General features: G+C 56.8%; 1 long non-coding RNA gene across 1 annotated transcript; it reads left to right on the top strand.

The window, feature by feature from the left end:
* Positions 1-1,294: 1,294 nt before the first annotated feature.
* LOC112664874 (uncharacterized) lies at positions 1,295-6,897 on the top strand. Its single transcript, XR_003140059.3, has 4 exons — positions 1,295-1,481; positions 2,885-3,010; positions 5,498-5,570; positions 5,836-6,897. It is a non-coding gene; the product is annotated as an uncharacterized LOC112664874 (long non-coding RNA).
* The last annotated feature ends 15,003 nt before the right edge of the window (positions 6,898-21,900 follow it).

Here is a 21,900-nt window from a genome sequence, read left to right as displayed (position 1 = left end):
GGCAGGAGGGGAACGAGGGGTCTGGTGTCGGGGTGTCCTCCGCAGGGTTGCAGGGCGGCCGGGGTCGCGTACTGTGTGTTCCTGCAAGAGCAAACACGTAGGAAGGTGTTTTTCTTGCTTCTTTTATTAATGTTTACATGAGTTAATGAACGCGCAAACGACCTGATGAAAGCGTGTCAGTAATAAAACAAAGTTGGTTTTAAAGAAGGAAGTCACGGCGGCGTGTGAGCAATCAGGCCTGACCTCGGCCTGGGCCGCCAGCGTGGGTAGCACGGCCGGAGGAGAGCCGGGCCTCCAGCCGTGCCGTCCGCCTGTCCGTCCCTAGGTGTTCTCCGAGCCCCCGCTGGGCTCCAGGCCCCCTCCTAGCGACCTCGGAACCATCCGTGAGCAAAGGCGGGACGTGTACCTAATTCTAACTGCGGCCTAAGGGAGCGGCTTCAGGTACACGAGCTCCGTTTCAATGCGACTCAGAGAGGTTGAGCCACACGGCGGAGGCCACAGAGCCACGAAGTGGGGGGATCAGGGTCGTGGACGTGCTGTCGCCGCTGCTTTTGCTCCAATAGCGAGGAAAAATCATTCTCGAGTACAGGAGAGCGAGAGCCCACGGGCCACATTTCCATATCTGCTCAGCCATCGCAGGTCACGCAGGAAGTAACTGGGGCCTTGCCGCATTTTGTTCTTGAAAGCACTGCCGGGGAAGACCCGGCTAGAATGATCTGGAAGCATCCGGAATACATGGGTTTGTAGACTCGCCCACCCCTACCTGTTTCCTTAGGACCTGGGGGTGGGATGAGGAATAAGGCCAGGGTTTCCATGTGTCGAGATTCCTGGGCAATCCTGGGGTTGTGCTTTAAGCTCCCCAGACCCCCAGCTTCTTAGCAGAGGAGGAAAACGTGCCTTCAGAACCCACATTTTTACATATGATCCACCCCCCCTCCGGGTGGTTGCTCTAACCATACAGTGAGGAGAAGTGGCCACACCTGACGGTGTAAGGAAAGTTCTGGTGTTTGGGGACATTGAAGCTACGGGAAGCAACCACTCAAGCTCATGCATATCCCACCAAAAAAACACGATCCCTTATAATCACAGGAAATCAGTTCGCTGACTTTTGAATGTAAACCCCACAGTCCTCGAGAGAGCAAATGACACATTTAAAAACAAAACAAAACAAATCGAAGTGACCTTTGTGTTTGGACGGTGATGACATGCTGCGTTTTCTCTTTATTTCATGCCATTTGCATCCCCGGGTGTCTTTATGTCTTCCTTCCTCTATCCTCTGCAGGCAAAGGGCTAGGAGACGCAGCCCTTGCTGTTTTGTCGGAGGCGCGGTGCATCCTCCCCTGATGGGGTCCGGGCCTGACCGTCCTGGCCCTGCCCACGCGCCCCCCCCATCTCCTGTCCTCCTCTGCTGGAAACGAACCTCCAGCCAAGAGGGAAACAGCTCAACACACCCTATCAGCTTTATTTATTCGGGAGGAAAGGTACCGTTTATTCCAGATTTTTAAGCTGAGAGAACCTTTGGCTGCTATGCTTTTGCTTTGTAAGTGGCATGAAAGTGTGGCTGTTTCAGGAGGACCCGGGACCTCTGTCTACGAATGGGACTGTGGTGCAGGAGGGGCCGGCCGGGGCCTCCTCCCCGGAAGGCGGGTGGGAGCTGCCTGCCTGTTTCCCCTCAGCGTCTCCAGGGTCATGGTGTTAAGCCTTCAGTTAAAGAACAGGCTCTTTGAAGCAGCTGGTTTGGGCCGGCCCCCGGCCCGGGATCGTTTCTCGGTATTTGGTGTTCACATGACACAGAACATACACTGGATTCCTCGCCTTTTAAAGTTTGGTGTTTTTTTTTTTTTTTTTTTTTCCAGCTGAAGTGGCTTGTTGTGCTCCAGAAAGATTTTGCTTTTTAGGTCATAAAGAGGAGCTTGAAAACTGCAAAAGGTTTTTTGGTTTTGTTTTAGTGTCTCGACCGAGCGCTGGAGTTTGCAGGATCTGGGTGTCAGGGATGGATGACAGCGGCGGATCTGCGGGTGCAGGGGTTTTGAGGGGGCGCCTGACTCATCCTGAGGGGGGGCAGGGAAGATTCCGGCTGGGGTTCCGGTATCGCGGAGGCCGATGGGGAAGATGGCCTTCATGCACTCGTTCTCTCTCCTGCCAACCTGTTCTGGTTCTCTGTGTTGTGCCCACACCCGTGGAATGTTCTCCTTCTACAAGAGCCAGGACAGCAGGGCCTCATTCATCCTCCGCACCCCGTACCCGCCACCTATGATGTGGAGGTCGTGGACCAGTGCACGAGGATGCACCCAAAAGGGTGGCTGTCGTGAAAATTCTCCGCATCAAAGTCTGTTCACTGATTCTCATTTTATTTTTCTGAAGATTCATTTGTTTTAGAGGAGGGTGATAGGAGCAGAGGGAGAGGGAGAGGGAGCATCTCGAGCAGACTCCTCACTGAGCACGGCGCCCGCAGTGGGGCTCTGTCCCGCGACCCCGAGATCATGACCTGGGCTGAAACCCAGAGCCGGAGGCTCGACCCGCTGAGCCCCCCGGTGCCCCAGGGACTCTCCTCTTAAAAGAAGAAATCCGTGGCTCCAGTGGACCCCAAATCAGAGGGAAAGCGTCAATGGGAAGGGCCACGTGTATTGGGAGATGTTGGCAGAGCGAGGATCCCGAGTCTAAAGAAAGGTGGAGAATGTGGAGCTGACACAGAAGCACGCGGCATCCAGAGCTAAGCACCGACGTGCGTAACCGTTCACGAGTGGATTTTGACCGTCGGGGAAGGATACGGAATGTTATTGGATCCCGTAGAGATCACGAGAAACCGGTAACTGATCGCTTTTTAAAAAACCATGACACTCACGCGGTCTGAGTTGCGTTTTGTTCGATTTTTCACCGACAGCGCCTCCTTTGCGTTTGCCGCTGGAGAGAAAGCTGCGCCTGGAGGTGAACAGCGTGGCTTACGGGGAACAGCCTCAGCGATGGATGGGGAAAGACGCCCCGACTCCTCGAAGACGTCCTGATTTCTGTAAGTAGCAGCGTTTCCCTTGGTGCCACGGCTCCTGGGGTGCGACTCAACGCCCCTCCCTCCCGCCATCCTCCCAGATGCGGGTGTTAGAGCGCTACCCTCCCACGATTAGGGTCGGGTGAGGTCACGAGGGTGGGGCCCCAGGATGGGATCAGTGTCCTGCTGAGAAGAGACGCCAGCAGGTGCTCCCCGCACCCCCCGCGTGGACCAGCGCTCCAGGGGCAAAGCAGCGCGAGAGCCTCCGGCAGCTACGGGGTGTGCGGCCGCCTGGATCTTGCACTCCAGCCCCCAGAACCGGGAGAAACGAACGCTTGTGTGTTAAGCCACCGAGTCTCCGGTGTGTTGTCCTAGCAGCCTGAACGAAGGGCCACCGTCCCTTCTCAATCCCGGGTCCCTGGGGCTGCCCTGTCCCTCCGGGGAGGGAGGCCTGGTCCCCCCAGGAAGTCGCTCCCGCCCTGGCCTAAGTCTGGTGGTCAGTCGGGCCCCTCCCATCCCTTGTAGCCCCCCCCCCCCCCCACCTTCTGGATGACGTCTCCCGACTCTGACTGGCCTGAAGGCCCAGCAGGTTCCACCTTGGCCCACTTTCAGCCGGGCTGGGTGGGCGCTTGCTCCTAAGGGCGTCGCCTCATCACCCCTCTTTCCTGGCCCCCAAGGTCAGGACCCTCCATGCACGTTCCCCCCCCCGGAGCCCCCCTCACAGCTGGGGCTGGGCTGCTCCTCAGCGTTGTTCTGGGAGCCCCCTGAGCAGAGGGACTACGGCCTCCCGGGCAGGCGGGGCCGCATCCAGGGGTGAGGACTCCTTGTCTCTGCACACAGGGGCAGCTACTGTCACTGGAGTCCGCAACATCGGCGTCACTGGGAACTCGTTGGGGACACACGTTCTCGGGCCTCTTCCCCGGGCCTGCTGGATCAGTTCTGTTCCCCTCCAGGGGATTCTGAGGCCGCCCGGGACCAGGCCCAAGGGGGCTTCTGCGAGCCAGCCGCCCCCCCGCCCCCCGTGTTAATGAGCATCTGGTTGAGGGAAGAAAACCAGCTCCAAGTGCCAAGTGAAAGTCCAAGGCCCGGGGTGGGAGGGGGGTGACGCCTCCCGGAGTCCTGGCGGTGTTGTCGGTGTCCTAGCCCGCCTGGGCCATGTTTACGGGCTCATAAAATGGTATAGGCACAAAAGAACCTGAAAGGTCACCCTGTGCATTGCCCCAGTTAGAGCTGAGCGGCACAGGCCTGCGGCCTCGCAGCGGCCTTAGGGACGCCTTCCCCGGGGAGCAGGTGGCAGCTGTGCGGGGGGCCCTGGCCTCTGGCAGAGACCCTCGAAGAGCCGGTGGGGTGGGCCTCCCACCAGGGGGCTGCCTGAGGGTGAGGTGCTGGGGGTCCTCAGTGCTCATGCTGCCTCCAGACGGGCCCACCCCAATTGTTGGAGGGTTTTCTGAGAATTTGGGGTACACAGCTCCCTTTATTCCTCAGTTTTTGTCCAATCCTTGGGCAAAGGGGACATTCGTCTTGTCTGCGCACGCCAGCCTGTGCCACGCTGAGGAATGAAGAGCTGAGTGGGGCCAGGTGTCTCCTCCAGGAGCTCATAAGCAGGGCCACGTTGAGGACAAAGGGGGCGTGACACACGTACCTCCTTCTCCCCTCCAGAAACCCAAGGATCAGATTTCCAAGCAGTGGTGCAGGGACTAGGGTGGCCACATAATGTCATCTCTACGGCAGGACATTTGTGAGAGGGACGGGGTACCATTAACCGCCCAGGGCCACAGCCTGAGCGGAGGTGAGCCCCGCTGCCCTGGGCAAGTGTGCGGCCTGGCCACCGCCTGTGAACCGGCTCGGGGTAGGCTATGAAGGGTTTCCACCGACGCGCTGCAATAAGCAAGAACACGAGGCACAGTTGTTATAAAACGTGAGTCTTGCCGCGCTCTAGGGGGGAGAGAGGGAGACTTCCGTGGCGCTGTGGTTAAGGGTGAGTGGAATTAGACGGAAGGGACAGGACAGCGGGGCGTGAAGGGTGGCGGTTGGCCATGCGAGGCCGCAGGGGCTCCGGGTTACGAGTTCTGGGGAGCTTCTGGTTTCTTCCCAGCCCGTCTATATACGACACAAGCGGGGCCAGAGTCCTTGTCTTCTAGCAAAACTGGGGTCCCACCATCCTCCTGCTCCGAGCCTCTCAACAGCTCCTCCTGGCTGACAGGGAGGCAGGACCTCCTCCGGAGGGCCCCCCGCATCCCGTCACTCCCGGGGCTCAGCCGCCGGGTTCCGTGACCCTGTGCCTCTGCTCGCAGGCCCTGGCAGGCCTCTTCCCCGCCGCTGGCAGGAGGCCTTCGAGCTGGTTCTCAAACCCCCTCATCTGAAAGGCCGCCCTGGTCCCCCTCGAGGGGGCAGCTCCCTCGTTTGCTCCTGCACCTCTGGGGGTCTCACCCCGCTGGCTGGGCCCCAGGGACACCTGGGAGGCAGATCCTTCCCTTATTCATCTCTTGTCCTCCTCTGGGACCATCACAGACCAGATGTTTCCAGATGAGCTGCTGAACTGGCTGACTTTTCCTACACGTCTCCAGGAAAGGAGATCCTTCCAGTGAGTCCTCCTGGGATGGGGAGCAGGGACATTAAGGAACCACGGGGTCAGCAGGGTCCGGGGATGGAGGGTTCGCCTGGGGTGAGGTGACCTGCTCAAGAGCACACAGCAGGCTCCTTGTGTCTGACGGGGCGGGCGGGGGGCGCTCACCCGCAGTCTCCGGGCCCCTGCTTCGCTGCCCGGAAAACACCAGCAGGTGACTTCCAAGCACCATCCCTGCCTCTCAATGCTCAGCCCCGCACAGCTGTCCCCGGTCCCCCTGCAGGCCTGAGCCCGCCACCCGGACCTCAACCGCGTTGGCGCAGACCGCGCCCCTGACCTCTGCTGTCCCCCACCCCGGCCGAGAGGGAAGATCCCCCATTTAAGACTTAGACCTGCAAAACCCTTTGGGGCCTGAGGCTTCACTTAGAAGAGGCCATTTCCTGCCTCAGGTCCCCACCCTGCCCCGTGCAGAGTGAGTGCCCCCAAGGCGTGAAGAACCTTCTGGATGAGCACGGGGCACACGGCGGACACAGTTAGCGCCTTCCAGGTCCGGTTGGTGTTTCTGGGTCACTGCTCCTCCGCCAGCACCTCGCGCCAGCCAAGCCCACAAACGCCCTCAGTTAACGTGGATGGAATGAACAAATGGACAGATTCATTTTATTCTCAGCAGAAGTAAAGTGATAAAGGCAACGTCCCCAGCTCACAGGTGTCCATCAGAAGCAACAAAAAGGACCCGGATGTACACACTTCTGTCTCTGGAATGAAGAGTGATGTCAGATGTCCACGGGCTCATTTGATGGACACGCATATCTTACCTTGGCCCTGAGAGACCCAGAGCCCAGCCGCCAGGCTCGCTGGCCACGCGGTTCCTTTGGACCTCGGGAGGGCCGCCCTGACCTCGTGGCACCCAGAAAGCAGGGGGGGAAGAGAGCAAACGTCAGCTGGCATTTGGTGGCTTTGATCAATTGATTTTATGAGACAAGACTGTGGGATGTGGAGGTTGGCTCGCTCTGACTCTCGACTTACTCATTTCCTGAGACAAGGCGACGGCGCGGCCAGGCAGGCGGCAGGCTCGGTGTGAGCGGCCAGGTGACCGCGTGTCTGCTCCCGTCCTATCGCGTGTCTGTGCTTTGCTTCTGGAAATCTCTAAAAATTTTGAACGTTATCATTGTCATTTCAAAAGGGAGGGGAGGGTCCCTTGGTGGCTCAGCGGTTTAGCACCTGCCTCCGGCCCAGGGCGTGATCCTGGGGACCTGGGATCGAGTCCCACGTCGGGTTCCCTGCATGGAGCCTGCTTCTCTCTCTGCCTCTGTCTCTGTCTCTGTCTCTCTCTCTCTCTCTCTCTGTCTCTCATGAATAAATAAATAAAATCTTAAAAAAAAGGAGAGGGGAAAAAAAAAGACATTTCCTCTTCTGTTCATTTTCATGCCACTCCTTGAGAAGTTTGCTCACGGGGAGCACCATGTTGATGCCCTGAAATTTCAGTTTCTCTCCTAATGGAAATCGACATTTTCAGAGCTGGTCCATGATCGATCAGGAAATTGAGAATTGGCCCCAGGGAGGGAAGTGGCCTTGACATTTACACTAAAATGACATTTGCACTAAATCTCCACATTTGGCTCCTCCTTTCCCCTGTAAAACGACACGGCCTCACGGACCCTACTGGATCTTTCTCGAGTCAGGGCTGAGCCGGTTCCGTTTTTCCCCTGCTCCTGGCTCCAGACCCTTCTCTCCTCTTGCTAAGTTAATGATCCTCTTGAAGATTAAGAATTGAGGTTATTTAATTGGGGGGCAAGGTCAGGAGTGACCGAGAAACATTATCAAGGATTACGAAAGGGGTCAGCTGCCCGGCTCCTGTTCCGCACAGAGCAACTCCGCTTCCATCCAGGGAAAGAAGGGGGGTTGTGGAGACCCCGGGGCATCAGGAGAACTTGGGGCCTGCGCGACTCTTCCTAAGAGGCTGAAAGGAAACAAACTGCTCCCACCGCGGAGGGGCTGCGCTGACCGGGACCAGGAAATCGGACCCAAGCCTCCCCTCCGATGGGGATGTGTTAGGCGGTATCTGCAGAGGGCACCGGGCCCCTGTTTCCTGAGCGAGCAGGTGGGATGTGCTGAGAGGGCTGCTGTTCTGGGTGGAGGGGAGTCGAGAGCGGGTGCCACACAGACTCACCCCCCCCCAGCTGTACGTGTGGTGCAAGGGGGGGGGGCGACGAGAGCTGTGGCGGAGAGGACGCTTGGACACGTCATCACCCTGGAGGCACTCAGGGTCCCTGAGCCACGGCGAGCGGCTGAGTGTCGTCGTTGTCAGGTATCCTTAAGAGACTCAACCATCAGGGCAGACCTGGTGGCTCAGCGGTTTAGTGCCGCCTTCAGCCCAGGCCATGATCCTGGAGTCCCGGGATCGAGTCCCATGTCGAGCTCCCTGCATGGAGCCTGCTTCTCTCTCTGCCTGTGTCTCTGCCTCTCTTCTCTCTCTCTCTCTCTCTCTCTCTCTCCCCATGTCTCTCATGAATAAATAAATAAAATATTAAAAAAAAATCAATTGACAACTGAGCGCCCACTGTGGGAGAGATGTGCTTGTTGATTCATTCATTCATTCATTCCATGTGAACATCTGTGCCGCGGCCCCTGCTAGAATGGGGGCACAGGAAGCAAAGATGGAAGATGCAAGTTTGTAGGGGAGGCAGGTAAACAGATGTGTGAGTTTGGGTGCGGTCGGTGCGCTCTGGGACAGGCTCTGGGAGCCCGGAGTGGGGGGCTTACACCGACCTGCAAGGCCAGACTTCCGAGAAGGAGGCCCTACCGGTGGCTGGGCGCGGTGGGCGCCTATGATCATGAGCGGGAGGACAGGTGATGATCTGCACCGCGCCGGGGCCTGGCGTCCGTTCCTACGTTCCTAAGGTGCTTCTCACGCCCGAGGGAGCACTGTTATTTTCCCTGTGGTGGTTTGAGCTCTGGGTAGGGTGCTCAAGCTCAAGCAGAGAGAAGCAGGGGTGGGGGGCATCGAAGAGTGCGGTGCTCCCACAGGCGTCCTGGCCCCAGGGGCAGCAGGGTCCTGCAGGTGGGCACTTGGGGAGTGGGTGGGGGGCGCTCAGGGGTGAGTCTAGAGCAGGTGAGGCCCAGAGTAAGGTTCACTCTGCAGGGGGATCCCTGGAGCCTGGCTGGCGGGCTGCCTGAGGGAGCAGACCAAGAGGCACTGGCCAGGGAACCGGGACTGCGGTTTGCCGGCGGTGGGAGGGAGGGCATGTCAGGCACTCCGTCAGCCCCGGCCCCTGTTCCAATGACACCGAGGCTCTCAGTGGACCTCAGCAATACAGCGGGTATGTGCTAGGATTCTAGTGCAGCTTTCTTGACTCTGAGACGCACGGGCTCCCTGTCACGTCGTGGAAACCGAGTGTGACCTTTGGTCCCCCCAGTTCTGTGATTTTTGTCTAAACCTTTCCATCCAGCCCCGCGGGCTACGATGGGGTCTCTTTCAAGGTCATGGAAGGGAGAAACTTTTTCCTCGGAGCTTTTCCCTGTGTGTTCCGCTTCAGTAGGCCTCTGTGGCTTTGAATGGAGAGAGCCCAGGCTCCTGGCTCACACGAGTGAGCCAATGGTCCAGGAAGCAAATCGACTCGTGTGTGTGTGTGTGTGTGTGTGGCCAGCCTCGGTGGCGGCTGCCAGGGTCCCCGGAGCACACTCCAGTAGATAGCTGACAGGTGTGTCCCCGTCTTGCTTCGGGCACAGCTCCCTGCACCCCCCGCCCCCCCCTCCCCTGTGGTACAGTGGGGCCTGCAGAACCGAACTGATGTGCTCTCCCTGAAACGCGCACGTTAAATAGCTGTTTCTGGTAAGTTTTGGGTGGAAGGAGTTAAAATGGGAACCTAGGAGACAAATGTAAAAAAAATCTTCCTTAAACTCTAAAAATAAGTACACTTCCTGGCGTGGATCCAAGAGCGAGGAACTCCATCCAGAATGATAACAATCTGGAAGAGTGAAGAAGGAGTCACGGTAGAAGAGAAAGGGTTTTGCTCATGACGGGTCCGGAGGAAGCGTGGGGCAGAGGTTGCTGCTGCGTCCTCCCGGCTGGAGGCCTTGGGTGACAGGCCCGGGGGACGCTCCCCTGGCTTCTGCTTGTGCCTGTCGGGAAGCTGGTGCTCCAGCTGCTCCCCCTTTTCCTTTGAAACCTACAGGGCCCTTAATTACCAGCTTCACCCCCAAACCCCTTCCTCTGATAAGCTGGGGCCAGCGCTGCCGAGCCTCTGCAGAAGCCCAGCCTTCTTGGTGATTGCAGTTTCCTGCTCAGCTTTGCAGCTTCCGGCAGGATGCACACACATCCGCTGGCTCCCAGGCCGCTTGAAGCCTCTGGCGTGTGCATTTACTTGTTCCTCGGGTCGCAGAGGAAAAGGGTGTTGAACGGGATTCAGCGTGAAGGAGAGTTTCCAGCTCTTGAGATGAAGTGTTTGGCTAGCCGCGTTCCGACTTTCCGAAAGGTGGAGGGCATTTGTAGAAGGCAGGGTTTGCTGGAGACTGGGATGGGAATGAATGAGTCTTCCATTCCAGCTGTCTTCTTGTATTTTTTTTTTCTTCCTTTCTCTCATTTCCCCCAGAAATAAAATGAAGGGAATTATTGGTGAAAGCAAGTGCACCGAGAGCCATAGCCGCGAACACTTACACGGTGGCATTTTCGTGGTGAAAATGAGCCAGACACAAAGGAAGCATCAGTAATATCGATCCCCTCTTTACATAAAGATTCGTCGTTTTGCTCGCCATGGCTTTTTGCATTATTTTTGTTTTCTTTCTTTCTTTCTTTCTTTCTTTCTTTCTTTCTTTCTTTCTCTCTCTCTTTCTCTTTCTTTCTTTCTTCTTTCTTTCTTTCTTTCTTTCTTTCTTTCTTTCTTTCTTTCTTTTCTTTCTTTCTTTCTTTCTTTCTTTTTTTTAGATTTTACTTATTTATTCATGAGAGACCCAGAGAGAGAGGCAGAGACACAGGCAGAGGAAGCAGGGTCCATGCAGGGAGCCCAACGTGGGACTCGATTCCAGCACCCCGGGCTCATGCTCTGAGCCAAAGGCAGGCGCTCAACCACTGAGCCACCCTGGCATCCCTTATTTTTGATTTCTTAAATACTGCATTAAAATATGATTTATTCTGACCACTGAGTTTTCTGACATCCCCTACCGTTTGGCACTCAACCCCTCCCATGCCCTTACCCTCGTCCTGACCCAGCGCTGACCCACTGTGCTGTGAGCTAACGGCACCACCTTAGCACAGATTCATCGATGCAGGTAAAGAAAACAGACTCAGTCAGGCCTCCCCTGGCCTCTCTGCCTGGTCCTCCTTCTCCTCCTCTGGCACAATTAATTCCTCCATCCCTCAAGGACCTGCTCAGGCCCTCGTGATTCCTCCCACCTTTGGAGAGGTGCTGACCATACGGCCATACGGCCACAGCACTGAGTGCTGACCCAGGCTCTCATACCCTGTTCTCCCTGAGTGTAAATTTTCTCCACACCCATAGTCATCTTTCTCACCAGGCGGGGTGCTCTTCGGGGGCAGGCACTGCATTTTATTTATTTTATACCTTGCATATCTTTCCTCGTGTGTGTGGTTGGTGGGCACCCACTGAACGATTAAAATGGAGCCATTAGGTGCTAACATGGTTTTGCTGGGTATTAACACACCCTGAGTTTGAAAAAAGAAACTGGCCACATGTGAATCCTTTCCTCTGTTCCTGTGACCCTGGGACCCTTCCAGTGGGCTAGCAATTGGTGGCTAGTGGAGTGGGCCAGGGTGGGAAAGGTGGTAGTTCCTGGGAAAACTGGGAATGTCAGAACAGGAAGTTCTTGTGGCTGGATGGAGACGGTAGGGGAGGCATTCTTGGGGGGCATGTGACCACGTACAGCTCATTCGACAAATACTTGTGGACCCACCTTTGGGTTTGGTTGACGGAGAGATAAGTGGGTCATACTGTCAAACCACAGGTATGATTGCACTGGACGGGGACGATCGGGAAAGGCAGGGGGACCCTGAGGTAAGGGCTCTCGGGAATGAGAAGGCACCGCATGAGAATGCCCTGGACCAGGGAAGGTATTAACAGAAAGAAGGGAAATAATGATTATGCAACATTTTTCCAGGAAACACATCTTCAGAGTGATCTGTGCATATGTTTTTTTCCTTTAAACTCAGGTCAAAGAAATGAGGAAATTAAATGCTGTGGAAAGTCTATTGTTAACTACAGCCAAAATAACTGGATAATATTTTTAGTTTTACTGCTCTGGGATATTTAAGGAAGATAAATAGGTTTTATAATGAGACTACAGTGCACAGACTGTTTGGCTATTATAAGCTGGACTTCTGGAGAAGCAGTGAGCAATGATTTAGGAAGGTCATAAAACGGGAAAGCGAAAAACAAAAACAAAAACACTGGTAAGTCAGCTTCCAAGAAATGATGCAGGCCTGCGCACCGATGGCTTAGTTCTCTGGGGCCATGGCGAGCTGCGCCCACGAGAGGGCCCCGACGGCAGGCTCGGTCCTGGGCGCGGCTGGTGGCTGTCAGGGCCTGGAGGGGGCACAGGGCCCATGATCTGTGCACAGGGAGCCGCGGCCTGAGCAGACGTTTGGGGCCCCCTGCCTTGGGGTGATGCGGTTGCCCTGGGATGACCCAGAGGGGCCCAGCCCATGGAGCCCTGGACACCCCCCCAGGTGGGGGCCATGGGGACACCAGGGGTGCAGGGGCTACTGCTGGGATGAGGCAGGCCGGCTGGGGGTTCTGGGTTCTGGGGAAACCCCATGCTGTCAGCCAGAGTCGGCCACAGGGGGCTGGTGAGAGGATAGACCTCAGCTGCAGGCAGAGGCTGCAGAAGGTACCAGACACTGGCCTGCTGACGGTCAGGCAGAGGGAGGGCCTGGGCGGCCTGGGACCAGCGCGGCAGGTTGTTCTGGGGGCCCAGCTCTGCTGTGAGGGGAGGGAGCCCTGGGGAGACAGTCAGGGGAGCGGGGTGAGGCTGTTCTTCTGGATCTGCAGAGAAGAACCTCTGAGGCCAGGCACAGGTCACCCTGGGCCCTCCCTGTGCCCTGCACTCTTGCCCTGAGGCAGGGGAGTGGACTGCGTGGAGGACCCACCATGAAGGGCCAGACCCGCTTCTGATGTTCACTGGGCCCAGGGTGATGGGGTGGCGAGGACCCACAGCCCCCCACCCTTCATCTGCCCACCTGGGGTCTGTGTTGTCACCAAGGGCCTGGAAAGTGGCCTTTGAACCAAACTCCTGACCCACATCCCACTAAAAGTAGATCCTCTGGCCTGGGGGGTCCTCTAGCCTGAGACATACCCAGTGAAGATGCCTGCTAGACCCCTCTGGGGTCCCAAGTACTCAGGACATAGTTTTGTTTGTTTGTTAAAGTTTTTATGTATTTATTCATGAGAGACAGAGAGAGAGAGAGAGAGAGAGGCAGAGACACAGGCAGAGGGAGAAGCAGGCTCCATGCAGGGACCCCGATGCGGGACTCGATCCCAGGACCCAGGTCATGCCCTGAGCTGAAGGCAGATGCTCAACCCCTGAGCCACCCAGGGCCTCCCAGGATGTAGTTCTGAAGTCAGGGCACAGACCCCCCACCCCCTTGCCTGTAGGCAGATCCCCTTGGCCCTGCAGACCCTATACTGGGTTGCTGGCTCTGATCTAATAAAGTACTACAGACCCGGTGGCTTGAATAACAGTGATGAGCCCTCTGACGGTTCTGGGGCTGGAAGTCTGAGATCGAGGTGCCCACCTGGCTGTGAGTCTGCAGGGCATGGCTTTGGAGGCCTGGCTGGGCTGCTCGGGGGAGGCCGGGTTGGGGGATGGACGGTTCAGGGAATCTGGTTTTAGGAGGCAGCTGTGGTTTCCCAGGTGAGCTCGGCTCATGACTAGGGGGGCAAGAGGGGGCCTGGTTGGGAGATATTTCTGAGGTGCAGCCTGTGGGTCTCGTCCCCGTGTTCTGGGCAGAGGCCCAGAGGAGCGATGTAACCACAAAGGCCCTACCTCCTGTTTTCTTGTCCTCTGAGCCTGCAACCCCCGGAGGTCAGCAGGCAGAGAGCGTTTTTTTCCCCCAAGGATGGCCCTAGGAACAATAAATGCCAGGGTTGTATTTCCAGGTCTTGTGATGTCAGAACAGTTCAAACTTGACCCAAAGGCTTTTGAAAAGCATTGAAGAGGGAACTGGGCGTTGGTGGAGGACCGGGGTTCCTGTCTCGGCCTTGTGTCTCTGCGGCCCAGCAACGCAAGCCTGGCTTCCTGGCTGCCTGTCCCTACAAGTCACCCTGTACGACCCTGCTGGCGGCCAAAAATCCATCTTAGACATGGTCAAGGACATTTTATCCAAACCATCACTTGGATTTGGACGCAGGGCAACAAAAACAAAACAAACCTGAGCACTCAGAGCCTGCGTGGGAACCTCAGATGCGGCCCAGGACTGAGGGTCACCGAGGGTCCCCCTCGGCTTACCTACCCCCCCACCCCAGCACCCTCTCTGGGAGGACCCGCAACTATTTGCCACGAACGTGACATTTATTCTTCTTGGCTCTGTGCAGAGTCAGGTGAGGTTATTGCAAATAGACTATAGAAATATTCATTTTCTCTTCCAAAAAAGGCTCTTAAATGTCAAATCAAATTAAATGAAATTATTGTATCAGACAGATACATATAAGTTGCAGATGGTGTAGTCTTTCTATAAATTCTCCCCACCCTCTCTGCGTCCCCTTAGATTTTATTGACCTGGGCCAGTTTAAATAAGGTTCAAATACACTTATTGGCTGAGCAAATGTCATTCGCTAGAGTCTGAGCAAAAATCTGAGCAAAATGCATTTGCTAACTTCTTTTCCTTCCTTGCCCCCCTACCGACCACCCCTGCTGGCGGCCTGCCTTCCTCGCTGGGCCAATTACCAGGCTTTCTGACGGCAACGTCCCCTGACTTGGTTTACCTCCGCAGCCCACCTCTAGCACCCCAGAAATGATCACACAGCTGTTCGGGCCCCGGGATGGGGGCGGGGGACTCAGCATGCTCAGCATCCAGGCCTCGGCCCTTCTAGGGAGGCCCTTGGGGCCCCGCGGCCGGCCGTGGGAGGGGGCGTGGGGGGCACGGCCACCTGATAAGCATGCCCAGCTCCCAAAGGCTGGAGCCCTGTGCACAGATGTTGTGAGGTTATGAGATAATTTTCGGGCCTCAATGGGGTGAAAAGGCGGCCTTTTCACAGAGCCCGCGCCGTGGCTTCATTACCATGCCAATCCTGGGAGAAGGCCCCGATTTAACACAGCAGTTGGCTGAATGCATATGGAGCGGATGGACCCCTGAATGAATAGTGAATGGAAAACGGGCTGGAATCTGCCTTCAGCTTTGTCTCGGGGCTGACCAGTGCGAGGGACCCCAGAGCTCGCGCGCAGATGGGAGGAGGCAGCGGCCATCTGATGGGCTTCTGCTTTCCCTTTTTATCCCATCACTCGTGGGGCCTTTCCTCCCTCTCTGGAGACATAATTTCATTTGCCCCCCCCCCCCGCCCCCGGAATTTGCTTCAGTTTCCTCCAGCCACGAAAGCACGTGCAGCTCTGGGGACACACAGACCTGCAGCAAGAGACACCGGCTGCGGCAATCACCATTGACATTTCTCTGATCAGAAACGTGAAGCTTTAAGATCATCGGGCTTGTGACTTTTGGAGGCCACCGAACGTGGCCTTAAGCAATCACGAAATGACAGTTAAAAGCTGGAACAAGTGGGGAACGCCTCCCGGAGTTATCCTGCGCGGGGACGCGAGCGCGGCCGAGAAGGGCTGGAGCTTGTAGAGCCGGCGCGCGGCGTCCGAAGGGCAAGAGCTGTAAATCAAAGGCTCTGGCATTATCTCGTTTCCTTTCTGGCTATAAAAGTTAGAACAGATGTCACAAGAGAGGACAAAATGGATTTTACCCACCAAGAGGGGCTTTTCTTGCCATCCGTAATAGGAAGTGCCTTGAAATGCTAATGTACACAGTTCGTGTTGCCGGGGTTTGCATAGAGATGGTGGGAAACAGCTCTGAGCCCAACAAAACCTTTTGTTATTAATCAAGAAAATCTGGTCTTCTGAAGCAGCAAAGAGCTGGAAATTAGCGAGGCCAGCCATGAGGCCAGGGAGCAAAAATGCAGTAGAAGGTCCCCAGCGCTCCAGTAAGACGGTGTCGGGGGCCAGGCTGCATTTCCCTGCGCGCCCCCCCCGCCCCCCTCCCCCCCGCCTCCCCTGCTCTCCCAGAGCCTCCACATTTAAAAGAGGGAGGGGGTATTTCCCTTGTATCTTGTCCTTTAAAGTCGTGTGCGTTTTCTTTTCAAGCAATTTCGAGAAGCAGCCTGGAAGAGCATCCATTAAAAGCGCGCTAATGAAGCGGTGCTAAGAAAAGAAAGCTAAACACCACAGAGAATCAAAGTGGAGCATTTTGCTTGGCTAATGGGCTTGATTATGAGATTTCACAGGCCCTTTTATAAACTTGAATTTTATTTTGTGCCGGGGAACAGGAAATTTCTGTTTGGTTTTAAACATACATGATCAGACCACCAAATATTCCTAATTTAAAGCTGTGCGAGCAGGAGGTTTTGTGTCTAAGAGAGGAAGGGGTGGAAACAAGCCCTGCCAACCGTCGTCCTCCTCGTAGCTCAACCTTCACGCCTCTTCTGGAGAGGAGCGGCCTCGAGGCGGCTGCAGACGCCCTCATGCTCTGCCCGCCTCTCCCCCTGAACCTCTGGGGCTCCCAGAACCTGGCATCCGCTTGCAGAGCCTGACGTTCCCTTTGGGATCCGGTGTGCTCGCCTCGCCTCATCTCCCCAACTAGAACAGAGAATTCTTTGTTGTAGGGGGTGAGCCTCTGCCTTGTGGGATGTTTTGCAGCAGCCTGGGCCTCTACTCAAATGCCAAGAGCACCCTTCTCCCGTTGTGACCACCAAGAACGTTTCCAGACAGTTCCTAAATCGCCCCCCTGTCGAGAGCCACTCGACTGGATAGGTCCCCTGCCTTAGGGTGGTGGAGGCTGCACTTGAAACATTCCTTGTAACCTCCCGGGGTCCAGGCTGGTGTGGGGCACAGGGCGTCTGGGTGAGCCCTGCTGGCCTACTGATGGTGCCTGGTAGAGGATGGACAAGTCTGTTCCAGGCGGCTGGTTGGCACACACTTCCAGGGTCTTTCCCTGGGGCGTCCTCATCTTCCAGCTCATGAGCTGCGAGGGGGAAAGCAGAAGAAAGAAGCAAGAGGCCGGAACGATCCACAGCCTGAAGCAGCAACTCCGTGTTGGATGCTGATGCGTGATGATGCCGCTGTAGGGTAAGGCTTGCATACGCTTGGCCCCATGGGCCGACTGGGCCTTGCTGGTACAGGACGGTGGCTGCCCGGTTTGACCTCTGGTAAAAATCTGGTAAGATTTTTGAATGAGGCCCTGCTGCTCATTGAATTCTGCTCCATTATCCTTGCAGGGACATCTTGCTTTTTGAGATAACGACTCCTTGAAAAGTTGCCTGAATATAGGAGGATAAGCATTCACTTAAGTATGTGTGAAGCACACATTGTATGCACTTTTCTACTGAAAACAAACCTAGAGAGGGACACCTGGGTGGCTCAGGGGTTGAGCGTCTGCCTTCAGCTCAGGTCATGATGGGGGTCCCGGGATCGAGTCCTGCATCAGGCTACCCTCAAGGAGCCTGCTCCTCCCTCTGCCTGTGTCTTTGCCCCTCTCTCTCTGTGTCTCTTCTGAACAAATAAAATCTTAAAAAATAAATCAATAAAACAAACCTAATAAAGAATTTAATTGTTTGGTGGCCCATCAGTCTTCCTCCTTGTCCTGGCTTTGCTTTCCCTACAGGAGGTGCAGCTCTCGTGAGAGCACCAGGAGCTCCCAGCGGCCTCCTGCGGGTAGCATGGAAGCGTCGCGATCGCATCACACATGGCTTCCTCGCTGGGACAGGAGCCCAGGGAGAGAACTGAGCTAGTACCCTGACGGGGGACTCAGGGCGATCGCCTGAGTTGTGTGACACTGGCCGATCTTGGTTGCTCTAGGAGCTCTTAGCCGTGCCGACTGCATGGATTGTATCAGGAGGCCGTGCCACAGACGGGCCCGGGCAGGCGTGCTTCCTCAGATGTGTGCAGACCCGGGGCTCAGGGATCGGGGTGGGGGGTTACCAGAACACTGGCGGTCCCAGCTGCACCCACGCACGGATTTACAGGCAGCCACTCTGTGCCGAGGCAGCTCGGCATAAGAACCATCAGGGGATGTGCGGGGCTTCTGGCAGGTGTGCGTGGGAAGGGGAAGCCCCTGTGAAAACCAGGAACAGCTGAGGAGGGCGGGCTGTGGGGCCACCGGCTTCAGAGTAGCTTCTTCTAAGCTGTGTGATGTCATCACGCCCCACGGCACTGCCTGAAAGGCTATTAGGTGGGTATTCATTTGAGTTCCCAAATAATTTCTTTTGGGAAATGCACATGCCTGCCCAGGAGACCTTTGAGCTGGCCCGGGGCCTTGATGCCCGCATCCAATGGAGGAGGAAATGTCCACGGAGGCAAAGCTCGAGGCGCCCGCTGTCCTAGGGCAACGCCAAGGCCCCTGCACCTGCTGCTCCTCTTCCCCGCTGGCCAAACGGGCCGGGCCAGGCCCCAGGGAGCAGAGGTTAGCACGCTGGAGGGTGGAGGCCTGCGGAGGGAGGGGCGCAGGGACGGAGCCGCGAGCGTTAACTGAAAATAGGTGAGGCCCTCCCCGCACCACTCCCTGTGCTGACCTGGGCTGGAGGGGAGGGCGGCTCTCCATCCGGCCCCTCTAACCCCTGGAGCTGCCCTACCCCCTTTCTGGGACTCGATAGGCACCATGACATCACTAGTGAGAGAGGCCAGCAAGGCCAAATTCTGTGGGTGAGCCGGACCCGCGTGACAGCTACACGTGGCTTCTGAGGGACAGGGGCATCCTGCGTGGGAATCGGTCAGCTTCCCCATGAGTTTTTGGAGCACAAGGCTGTAGCTTGGGGGGGGGGTTGGGGCGGTGCCAGGGGCCCCCTTTCCCATCGGCCTCTCAGATGGGCAGCCAGTGTCAAGGGCATTGGCCCTTTTCCAGCTCACCTGTCCCCGCCCGAGCGCCAGAACCGGGTCCTGCTCGAGAGCAACCTAGTCTCCTCTCAGGCATTGGTGTTTGGGGAGCAGCGCATCCTCCTCGGCTGAGATTTCACCTCTGGGGCTGAGTATGGAGCAGAAAAAAGGCTCCATTATAAACACCTTCATGGTTCGCACAAAGGAAATGCTGAGCGGGCCGGGCACCACGGGCTCCAGCGGGCAGTGAGGGCAGGGCCCGGAGGGCAGGGTTTTGTGTGGAGTTCAAAGCCCCGAGTGAAAGCGAATGAGGACCATTGTATTTGGGCAAAGGACAGTGCAGGAGCTCTTATCAGAAAAGAGTGTTAGGTTACCTGCCTCTGGTTTCTGGAGATTTTTAAAAGGCAGCCTGTGTGGCCCCTGGAGGCTCCAGAGGTGTCCGCTTCCTGGGGATGATCTCCAGGGACCCCTTCAGGGAGTGGCTGCTGGGGCCTCGGGGATGCGGGCTCTGCACCCACGGCAGGGGAGCTCGCAGGGTGAAGGTGCCCCATGATTGCTTGAGGCCTGGAAAGTCCGTATTGCGGAGGGGCCTTCACGGGTTGGGGGGGAGAAGTCTTAGCGCATGGGGATGGGCTGCAGAGAAGCCAAACCCAGAGCTGGTGAGGCCTTTCCTGATAGACCTTGAGGTCAGCTCTTTGATTCATTTTTTTGTTGTTGTTAAAGATTTATTTATTTATATGAGAGAGAGAGAGAGAGATTGAGAGAGAGAGAGAGAGGAAGAGAAAACAGAGGCAGAGGGAGAAGCAGACTCCCCGATAGGCAGGGAGCCCGATGTGGGGCTCGATCCCAGAACCCCAGGATCATGACTTGAGCTGCAGGCAGATGCTTCACCCACTAAGCCACCCAGGCCCCCAGTTCTCTGACTCTGAACTCAGGAATACGGGACAGAAATCAGCTGCTCTGATTGAACACTGGTCAGTGAGTAGCAGAAAGCCATCAGTTTCGAGAACCTTCCTGGGCCTCTACAAAGTGCCCGTTACTGCTACCAGGAGCCCTGGGGCCATGAAGGCCGCCAGCGCACTTGGGGACACGCTTGGACTTGGGGAGCCAGAGCACTTGGGGAGTGCTTGGACATGCTAGAGGAGAGGCCTTTCCTAATCATTTGGAGGGACCCCTGTGTCAGCTCCCTGGTCCCTGACCTGGGCTCGGCTGGCCGGACACCTCCAGGCAAGGAGCAGCAGAGTTCCTGCTCCCAGGAGCTCCCCTCCGGAGGGGTCAGGTTCCATCCTGCGCATCCCCGTCAGGTGCCACTCTGGGGAAACCAACTCTAGAAGTGCTCCTGAGTCACTGGTCTTCAGAAATCTGCTTTAAAAATAATTGTTTTAAAGATTATTCATGAGAGACCCGGAGAGAGAGGCAGAGACACAGGCAGAGGGAGAAGCAGCCTCGCTGTGGGGAGCCCGATGTGGGACTCGATCCCGGGACCGGGGGATCACGGCCTGAGCCCAAGGCAGATGCTCAACCACTGAGCCCCCCAGGCGCCCCCAGAAATCTGCTTATATTGTGTCTGTTCTCTTTCCCTTCTACAGAGTGAGTTTTTTTCATAAAAGGGAAAAAGCTGCCTCATCAACGAAACAAAACCCCACCACGCCCGCGTGGAGAAGATGACACGCTGCTGCTGCTAAGGTGGCTAAGGACAAGCAGGCCAAGCGGGGCGGGAGTGACGTGAGGGAACGATGCCACGGGGAGCGGGGAGCCCTGCACAGCGCTCCTGGACGTGCGGCCACATCTGGCCCAGATGTTCGCGCCTCTCTCCTCTCTGTGTTGCTCGTTACCGATTCTTCCCAAAGTCTCCGATTTCGTGCAACGTCCACCGAAGGAACGCGGGCCACGGGGATGGGAGAGGGTTTTAGGAATGCGAGGGGGGAGAATGCAGAGGAGGAAAGATGCTAGCAGCGTCGTGTCTGACCTGCTTTAAAAGCAGAGAATCCGGACACGAGACTGCTGGGGGCCTGGGGACACTTGGGGACCCACTCTGGGCGCAGAGAGCCCCTGGGGGGCGAGGTGGAGCACCTCGGGGAGCTCAGGAGCCCAGGGCAGCTGGGCTGAGTTCCCGAGCGCGCAGAGCCTGACACCCGGGAGTCTCCCAATTCTCAAAACCTCCTGTGGCATTTTCACAAGTCGGTGTGAATGCACTTGAGTTCGAAACATGTTTGCAGTCGTGGCCTAACTAGGACCCCGAGGCCGGGGTTCCTACTGCAGAGGTCCCCAAAATCTCAGCACCCCTCCAGCCACGGTGGGGGAGGGGCAACGTCTGGGAGATGAGGCACCGGCAGGGAGTCATTTCCTCCGTGGAGCGGGTGTCGTGCAGTCTCCTGAGAGCGCGTCCCTGGTCCGCAGCTCCCAAGTGCAGACAGTGGAGCCCGGCGTCTTTATGGAGCCGCAGCGGCCAGCGCTCCGCAAGAGGCCTCTGGTTGTATTTGGCAGGGCCTTCGGGTGCCGAGGAGAAGACCCCTGGCCCCGCGCGACACGGGGCCTCACGTCGGGGCCTCCACCAGGCAGGGAGGGAACGTGCAACTGTGGCGGCCCAGCAGGTGCCGGCCCGCGGGTGCACCAGGTGCCTCCCGTTCCCCAGCGTCGTCCACTCCATCCTCGCAGCAATGCCATGAGGCAGGTGCTCTTGTTTCACGGGTGGGGACCCGAGGCTCAGGGGGCCGACAGGACTTGCCTGGGGCTGCGCGGCTGATGGGCCCGGACCGTCCGGCTGACCCCTGACCTGAGTCCTCAAGGAACTGCTCTGCTGCCCTGGGCCGTATGGAAGGGACGAGGGGCAGGCAGATGCTTGTTGAGTCATTCTGTGCTCTACCTAAACTGATGGCTCTGGATTGTTTTCTCTCTCTTTTTTTAAAGTTTTTATTCATTTATTCATGAGAGACACACACAGAGGGGCAGAGACACAGGCAGAGGGAGAAGCAGGCTCCATGCAGGGAGCCCAATGTGGGACTCAATCCCAGGACTCTGGGGTCACACCCTGGGCCAAAGGGAGATGATCAACCACTGAGCCCCCCAGGCGTCCCGGTTCTGGATCACTTAAGAACGATCCATGTTTCCAGCAAATTGTTATTCCTCCTAAAGGGGCCAAGTTCACCAATGATTCCTTGTCTAAAAAACATATAAATTAGCACGGATTCCAGGCTTTGTCTGTAACATCGCCACTCTCACTCGGATACATTTTCAGGAGGGACAAAGACAGAAGGACGAGAAGTGGCTGGTGGGCCTGGAGGGACCCCTGCAAGATCGCCTCGTGGGTCTT

The sequence above is a fragment of the Canis lupus genome, chromosome 17 (assembly GCF_003254725.2).
Source record: "Canis lupus dingo isolate Sandy chromosome 17, ASM325472v2, whole genome shotgun sequence".
Lineage (NCBI taxonomy): Eukaryota > Metazoa > Chordata > Mammalia > Carnivora > Canidae > Canis > Canis lupus.
This window is presented reverse-complemented; position numbering and strand designations above follow the sequence as displayed.